The following is a 9,440-nucleotide window of genomic DNA, read 5'->3' as shown; positions in this document are numbered from 1 at the left end:
CCAATTGAAAATTATGAGAAAATAATACCAAGAATCTTGTTTCTATAATATCCAACATATCCCTGAAGGATAATCCAATGCACTTTATATTGACAGTTCTCTCACTAATTCGTTTCTACCTTACAACGAGGAATTGCCAACAAATTCCTTTAATACACACATTTACATACATGAGTGTATATAGATAAATGCATATGTGTGTGTAAGAGAGAGGATTTAACTTATATATCACTACATTATAAACCAATTTTTTTCATTCTTTTTATGATTTGAAATGTTATCCATCTCATATACACACATCCTTTATCTTGTCCTTCCAAAGGATTAGTCTTATGAATAAATGTTCAAAAACAATTGAAGTATAAGATACTATATTCCAAATTTCTTGTGTCAAAATTGCTATATATAGATACTATTTACCATATTGCTTGTGTCAAAAATTGCTATATATCTTTCAATGTTTTTCTATGTTTGTCCACGCGACATGAATAATGATCCGAAAAACATGATATATGATAGTCAATCCACAAACACTCATGCTTACACGTAACACCACTCCTTACTGCTTAAGATCCCCTATTACATTGGTCTAGCTGCTTAAAGGTACAACCCACATTACAACTTGAAGAAACACTAAGTTACCCCGACAGATTACGGATAATCTTAGGGTCAAGTAGATGTTTCCCACAAGGGTTAGGTCCGGCAAAGATGGTTATTCTTCTGATGACCTGCAAAACAGACACCGTGAGCTCGTCACTGAGAAGGGGGGGTACCTCCTTGTGACCACCCTCCGGCGTGAGAAACAGACTAGATTGCTCTGAATATAAGTGTATATTAAGAGAAATAGCTAGAGCAGATAAGATATGTGATGGTATAAGATAGTATGATACCGTTCCAAGGTGTTGGAGTATTTATAGCCGAAGGTAGGTTTCCAAGCAGGTACAGCCAGCTGTATAATATTCCTTTTCTACCAACTGTGGGCTACGCACGTGCCATGCTGGTGGATGGCGGGTAGGCAGCGACTGATAGTGACATGGCCGGCTGTGTACTATTCCTTTTCCACCAACTGCAGGCTATGTACGTGCCACGATGAGGGTTGGTGAGTAGGCAGCGGCTGATAGTGACATTTTGTACTAGAGCGTGCTCCTCGTCGTACTGTTGTCAGTGAGCTGTCACCCTGTGATGGGCTGCTTTGGTCAGATCTTGTCTATTTTGTCCATACCTTGGCAGGTATAGTACAAAAGATCCTCCAGAAGCGTACGGACTGGCTCATTTGGGCGGGAGTATTCCCGCCTTGCTCATTCCTTCTTCAGGTGACATTACTGAATTATTGAGAGTTAGTGCCTTGTGCGTGTAGCCTTACTATTAGTGCGGGTAGCCTTCCCTGATGGCTTGTATCCGCAACTGCGGGAACAGGCGGGGTACTTCACCATTGGGAGGCTTTTCCTGCGGGAACAGCTGGCGTACTGCGCGTAAGGTCTTCATCTCTCTGAGCATGGTGGGTCCTGCGGAACCAGTTGGTCTTTGCGCAGACGTCCCTCTTCAAGGTGAGTCTTGCGGGTCCAACTGGGCTCTGCTTGGACCTACCTCTTCACAACTCTAGCCAACATGCATCAAACACTTGTACAATTCTACCTATATAAACCTATTTCAACACCATGCTCGTATATTATCTTCTCTTTTTCTTTCCATCATGGTTCTTCATGAAAGACCACACATCCTTTTACTTGTACTTTTCCTTTTTATCTCGAATTTCTTGTGTATATTGTCTCAATATACTCCTAGTTACGCCTGTGACATTGATCGAAATCCATGTTTAAAGGAATTCGCGTTTTGTAATACTTCACTCGATGTGAGAACGAGGGTTAACGATTTGGTAAAGAGGATGACATTGCACGAAAAGGCAGGGAGTATAGTGAGCGTGGCCGATAAGATTGACCGCCTTGGGATACCGTCCTACGGGTGGTGGTCGGAGGCTTTGCATGGTGTTTCTGACACCGGACCTGCTACTTGGTTTAATAAAACTGTTGTACCTGGAGCCACTAGCTACCCTCAAGTCATCCTCACTGCAGCCTCGTTCAATGAATCGTTATTCTATACCATAGCAAAGGTGCATACATAAACATTTGTTTATATATAAGCTGGTGACAGATAACTAAATAATAAACAAGTTTCCAAGTTATTTTTGTAAAGTATGGGGAAATCCCTAAAATAATTATTTTGACTAAAAAAATTCCAAGACTAGCCATGGTTTTTAAAAATACACAATATGGTCATTCAAAAATCGTTCGCTCATCGTTTTTTCACCTGCCATCCGTCCAAACTCAAAATCTATAGAATCCAACCGTATACTATTAGTCTATTAGTGTGAACCGGCCAAGGTAACTGCTATTAGTATGAACCGACCAAGCTATCGTACGGACCAACGGAATTTGTATTAGTTAATATTATTTATTTTTAAACATTTTAATATGAAAATTACGAGTTATAAAAATAAAATAATCTTATATATAATAATTATATAATAAATTCTAATGTAATAATAAAATTTATATAACAACTTATAACGTTATAATAGTAAATAAAAATGTAATAAATATAACATAAATTTTTACATATATATTTTTTTAAATTTATAAAATTTGTTATATATAATTCATATCATTTTACACTATTAAGAATAATAATACTGTTATAATTTAAATTTTGATTTTATTTAAACAGTTTTATCATAAGTTAGAATTTAAATTATAACATTATTGCAACATGTTATAAATTTTATTAATTTAATAAAATTTATACAAAATAAATGTTATTTTATAACATTTTTATTTTTGCATTATAATGTTATAATAAATTTATACAATTGTTATATAAAAGTTTATTTTATTTTATTTTTTTAACTTGTTATTTTCATATTAAAATGCTTAAAATCAAATAATATTAATAATTACAAATTCTGCTGATCCGTTCAAATTCTTCGGTCCGTACAAATAGCTTGGCCGGTCCTCACTAGTTTGGTCGGTCCTCGCAAATTCCGGCGCCCCCAACAAATATGAATAAATGGCAAGATTCTATATTGAATTTTAAGGTTTGAGCGGATGACAGGTGTAGAAAGTCAGACGGTTTTTGAATGATCAGGTATTTTTTTAAAAACATTGCTAGTTTTTAAACCCTTTCGGTCAAAATGACATATTTGAGATTTTTTTCTTAAGTATTCAAGTTTCATTCAACGATTTATTTACTGCGGCATCATGGTTACATAATACATTATCAACAAACATGTTTTAAATCTGATTATCTGCGTCAACATAGGTTGTTTCGGATGAAGCTAGAGCAATGTACAACGCAGGCATCGCAGGACTAACATTTTGGTCACCAAATGTGAACATCTTCCGAGATCCAAGATGGGGAAGAGGGCAAGAAACACCCGGAGAAGATCCGATCCTAACCAGTCGATACGGAGTAGCTTATGTTAAAGGTTTACAAGAAACTAGTGACCACAATAAAGATCGACTCAAAGTTGGAGCTTGTTGTAAACATTACACCGCTTATGATCTTGATAACTGGACTAGTGTCGACCGGTTCCATTTCAATGCAATTGTATGTTTATTAAGTTATGTTTATAACCTTACTATAAAGATATATAGATAAAGGTGACATCTTTTTTAATTCTTGTTTTGTGCTTTGAAGGTAACAAAGCAAGATTTGGAGGATACATATAACCCTCCATTTAAAAGCTGTGTTTTTGATGCAAATGTGGCAAGTGTTATGTGTTCTTTCAATAAACTTAATGGCAAACCGACTTGTGGCGATAAAGAGCTTTTGCAAGATACGGTTTGAGGTGAATGGAAACTAAATGGGTACATTTTCGATTTAGGAAACTTCGATTAAAAGTAGTCCGCAACTACTGCTTGGGTGCCAAACAAACTCCATAGAGGTTTTCACTAGACATAACCAGCTTTATATCAAACTCTAAACTCTATGGACTTAGACTCTCATCAGAGTGAACTTGCTGAGTTTGCTTAGAGGGGTAGCGAACTAGCAAAGTATAAAAAAAATTAAAAAAAAAACAAAAACAACTTATTTGCAAGCAAGTACGGCTCTAGTTCCTAAGCCACCTACTAATGCAAATAAGTCTTCAATACTCATTGTGTAATATTGAGTTAAGAAAGCGAAAGGTTAAAGATACACCACTAGCCCACTATCCACACATCACTAACGTCATACAAGAAGTATAGGTTATGATAGTCGAAAAATAGTCATATGAGGTCGTATGGCATACTATATTGACAAATCATACATGCCATGGGTCATATGAGTGGTGTTCGTTCAAATCATGTGTTGTATGATGTGTTATATAAACATAGAAATGATTGATGTGATGTCACAGACCAATGACAGAGTCATATGGCCCGTATAACTAGTCATGCGACTGTCATACCCGTATGATGACAAATGGTATAGGTTTAGTAGCACTAACACATTTTTTGTTGTTACAGATATATTAGCTCTGATTGTGATTCATTAGAAGTCATGATCAAAGACCAAAAATGGGCTAAAACACCCGAAGAAGTCGCAGTTGATGCCTTAAACGCCGGGTTGGATCTCAACTGCGGAGATTCCTTAAAAAACTTCACCAAAAAAGCTGTAAAAAGAGGTCTAGTAAGAGAATCAGCCGTCGATCGGGCTGTCACAAATAACTTCATAACCCTTATGAGGCTCGGATTCTTCGACGGTAACCCAAACAGACAAATATTTGGAAAGTTAGGCAAACAAGATATATGCACACAAGCTAACCAAGACCTAGCTCGCGAAGTGGCCCGACAAGGGATCGTGTTGCTTAAAAACAGTTTAGGGTCGTTACCACTTGTCCCAAGTGACATCAAGACTCTAGCGGTCATCGGTCCGAATGCAAATGCAACAAAAGCCATGATTGGAAACTACGCAGGGGTCCCATGCAAATACACAACTCCCATACAAGGGCTGTCGGAGGCGGTTCAAACCGTGTACGAGCCAGGGTGTACGGATGTGAAGTGTGCGTCGACGCATTTGTTTGAAAAGGCTAAGACCGCGGCTGCAAACGCTGATGCAGTGGTTCTAGTCATGGGGACTGACTTGTCCATAGAGCACGAGGCTTTGGATAGGATTGAAATAGATCTTCCTGGACAACAAAATATACTTGTGTCCGAGGTTGCGTATTCGGCTAGAGGACCTGTGATTCTTGCGATAATGTCAGGTGGCGGAATGGACGTTACGTTCGCGAAATGTAACCCGAAAATTAGTAGTATTTTGTGGATGGGGTTGCCGGGGCAAGAAGGTGGTGGTGCTCTTACTGACGTTGTTTATGGCCGTTATAATCCTGGTATGTTACTTTTTTTTATTTCTCCACCCTCACAAGTTCTCTAAAAACTTAATATTATAATAATTATAAGTTTTTGAATTTTTTAAGAAAATTAATTTTATAACCTTTAAGTTTTAAATACTTTATAATAAAAGTTAAAAAAAAGAAAATATTATTTTTTAAATATTCTAAAAATAAGTTATCATTGTGTTTTAAGTTTTAAAAAAAAATTTAGATTTAGTAATTTGAATTATATATCTCAATATTTTCTAAATAAAAACAGAGTTTTGAAATATTTTTAAATAAGGTGTTCAATAAACTTAATATTGTTTTTGCTTTCAGAAGTATTAAAAAAATCAGAAATTCACTTTTTGAATAGTTTTGATTACAAAATCTATTTTACTTTTCTTAATAAAAAATATACTATACCTTTGCTTTTCATTTATACTCAAACGTTATTGGATACTTGTGCCTACGTGTAAGCACCATTCTTTTCACATACGTTGACGCGGACAAAGTAAATTTTCTTTTTGACACTCCCCACCCCAACCAATATATATGATTAACCTCTTTCTTAGTTAAAACGTTACGTCAATATCATGTATGCATCAATGTCATGTACACACTAAACTTTAACTAACTCATCATTTGTTTTGTCTTGCACTCTTGTAGGTGGAAGATTACCGATGACATGGTACCCACGATCATACGCAAAAAGTGTTTCCATACGAACATGAACATGCGAGCTGTCTCATCAACCGGTTATCCAGGCCGAAGCTATCGTTTCTACCGTGGCGAAACCGTTTACCCATTTGGCTACGGACTTAGCTACACATTATACGTACATCACCTCATCCAAGCACCCTCACACTTATCAGTTCCCATAACTAAAGCCCATACTTTCTTTAACGTGACAAACGACGTTTGCAACGGTTTAACATTCAACGCGGATATCATGGTTACCAATATTCGAAAAATGACCGGAAGCCATACCATTTTGTTGTTCTCGTACCCGCCTCAAGTTATCCACAACTCTCCTCATAAACAACTTTTGGATTTCAAGAGAGTGCGGTTGGGGCCATGGGAGCGAGCTTCGGTTAACTTCACGATTGATGTTTGCAAGCAGATGAGTGTGGTGGATAAAGATGGTACTAGGAAGGTTGCATTAGGACGACATGTGCTTCAAATAGGAGACCTTAAACATTATATAAGTCTCAAGAATTGATTTATTTATATTAAGGAGACGATGGTTTGTTTCAAAGGGTGTTGTTTTGGTGAAATGACACTAATAGCCACGGGATCATGGGTGCACAAGAAAATAAGGGTGATGAATGTGTTATGTCGAAACTGATGATAATCTGTTTAAGATTATTTATTTATTCGAGGAAATTGTACCTAAAACTTGTTGGGAACACAAATTGATAAGGTATTCGTAGTAATGAATCTTGTGTGTGTTTTGTGTTTTTTACATTGTATGAACGTATAAAACAATGACAGTGGTTTATTGATAAACTTGGTAATTTGTTCGCTGGATACAACAGATACGTATACAAGTTTAGGCTACTACTTGAAACGTTGTTATCCAAAAGAAACCATTTTTTGGATAGCGTCGTTGTTTAAGGGTGCTGCTAAGTTTTATATTAATACAACTTATTTTTTTTTCTCTATTTTGTTATCTTTTATTTTGTTATTAAAAAAAATCTATTTTTTAAATAAATTTTTTCTCTTGTTTATTGTATATGAAAAAATAATTTATGTGAAAATTTGTTATTTATATTTCAAAAAACGTTTTTCTAGAGCTTCTTTTAAATTTTAGATTTAGCTTACCTTTTAAAAAAGCGTATCGTTTATATTAATAAACAAAGAAGATTAAATAATATACAACTTGATTAACAAGTTGATTCTTTTCACATAAGACACTAGGGGTGAGCAAAAAACCAAATTAAACGAATCGAAACCGAAAAACTGCATCGAAAAAACCGAATCGAAGCATTAACCGAGGTTAATTTTTTGTTTTTTAGAAAAACCGAAATTTCTGTTTCGATTCGGTTATCCATTTTTTTAAAACCGAAAAACAGAACCGATTGATGATGTAAAGATTATCAAGATGATGAGAAATGAACTAAACTTTTAAAATAAATAAATAAAATGATGAATGAACAGTGGGACTATACTTTTAATGCTTTTTCAATTTTAAACTATATTAGGAACTTTGTATTCATATAGATTCACTTAACACATGCTTATTTTAGTTTTTTGAATTCAATATATACGTAGACTGTGGTACTGTAACACGTTCTTATCTAAGCTTAAAATATGCATTTTTATTTTTTAATTTTTTTGCAATGTCAACAAATAATTGGAAAAAAACCGAAAATAACCGAACCGAAACCGAAATCAACCGAAAAACCGAAAACCCAAAAACCGAAAACCGAACTATTTACATATTCAAATAACCAATTACTTCGGTTTTGATTTGGGTTTCGCCTAATAACCGAACCGTGCTCAGCCCTATATAACACTACTCTTGTGAACCTGAACATAATAAAAAATATTAAAATGATTTTTTTGTTAAGCAGGAAACATGTGATAAGTTTAGAAAGTTTATAAAGAGAGTATTGAAAGAGAGGTGCGTTTAGTCTAACCTTTGTTTACCTGTTTAAATCACCACACTTATAGGAACGTTTGATGTCACTAAAAATAACTACAAACATAATACAAATATATATATATTATAAGTCTAATAATTTAAGTTTATATCTAAACTTAGCAAGGGCATGTGACTTCGGTATTGCATTTGCTTCCATAACAACTTCAAAGATTGGTTAAAAATTTAATCTCCTTATTTTCCGAAACTCCTTTGCTCCCTTCTCGTCTTGCCCATGCATAGTGCACAATTACCTTTTTTTGTTGTATGACTAGCTTGTTTATGCCTCGTATTTCTTTAGAACTGCTGCAGTTTTGATAGATAGCCGATTCGAGATGGCTAAACAGTTTTGATAGATAGCCGATTCGAGATGGCTAATCTCCCAAGATAATGACCCTTTAAGCGGGTTAGACTCCAAAAAAATAATAGAAAGAACTAGACATTTTACTTCAATATGTTTGCCTCCTCCTAAAACATATACAGCCATGCCTTTAAATAGGTTTATAAAAGGAAACTACCTAGTACATGCACTCAGTGTTTTAAAAACCGGTACGTACCAGCCGGTTGAATCGGTTATACCGGATTTTCGTAAGGTCACCGGTATTTAGAGTCCAGTATTTTTGGGCGGTTTGCTAGAACATCGTACCACCAGTTTTTTTTAAAAATATCGGTTTAAACCGGCAAACCGGTTTTAAATCCAAAAAATTTTTGATATTTTTTGCGGCCTATATTTTTAAAAATGACCTTTAACATAGCGGTTAAAGTTGAAACGAGTAAACACGATAAAAGACGATTAGTTAATCAACCAATTTTGTATCATACAAATCAATGTTGGTTTATTTACATCTTTTGTAATCGACTAATTTCGTATATAAAGTATATAAACTTTGTCTCTGACTCAACCATTGTTCACGTCTGATATTTGGTTCAAGTGTGATGTTAATTAATATACTTTTGGGTAATTTTTTGAGTTGAAAGTGTATTTATATAGAATTACAAGGTAAATTATTTAACCCGGTTGAACCTCCCGGTACATTCCGGTTCAACCGGTTATACCATTTTTGAACTAAATCCAGTACGGGTAAAATACCGGTTTTTAAAACATTGCATGATATGCACTAACCCACTAACATAAAACTAACAACCAACTAATGAAAACATGAATTGTAGAATAATAAAGATGAGGGAAACGTGGCATGGCAGTATGCACGTATCAATACTCCCCACCTAAAATATTGCCTTGTCCTCAAGGCCGATACCAGTTGTTCCCATGGTGGTCGCCATTCGAGTCAGACAACCACATACGGGACATTCGCATCACTTCGCCATGGCGGGCGCCACTCGCGTCTTCCGGTTGCAGCTTCTAAAGGGGTCATTGGTTGCTCCGCAAACACCGGTTTCCAGATTGAGTCAACCGGTTATGAACCATTGACGAAGTTGTTTTTGGCA

General features: G+C 35.4%; 1 pseudogene; it reads left to right on the top strand.

The window, feature by feature from the left end:
- Positions 1-1,814: 1,814 nt before the first annotated feature.
- Positions 1,815-6,569, top strand: LOC143585426 (beta-xylosidase/alpha-L-arabinofuranosidase 2-like; annotated as a pseudogene).
- The last annotated feature ends 2,871 nt before the right edge of the window (positions 6,570-9,440 follow it).

The sequence above is a fragment of the Bidens hawaiensis genome, unplaced genomic scaffold (genome assembly GCF_021521415.1).
Source record: "Bidens hawaiensis isolate Kalapana, Puna unplaced genomic scaffold, B.hawaiensis_p1.1 tig00033840_1, whole genome shotgun sequence".
Lineage (NCBI taxonomy): Eukaryota > Viridiplantae > Streptophyta > Magnoliopsida > Asterales > Asteraceae > Bidens > Bidens hawaiensis.
Note: the sequence above shows the minus strand (reverse complement) of the source record. Positions and strands in the feature narration are given on the sequence as shown.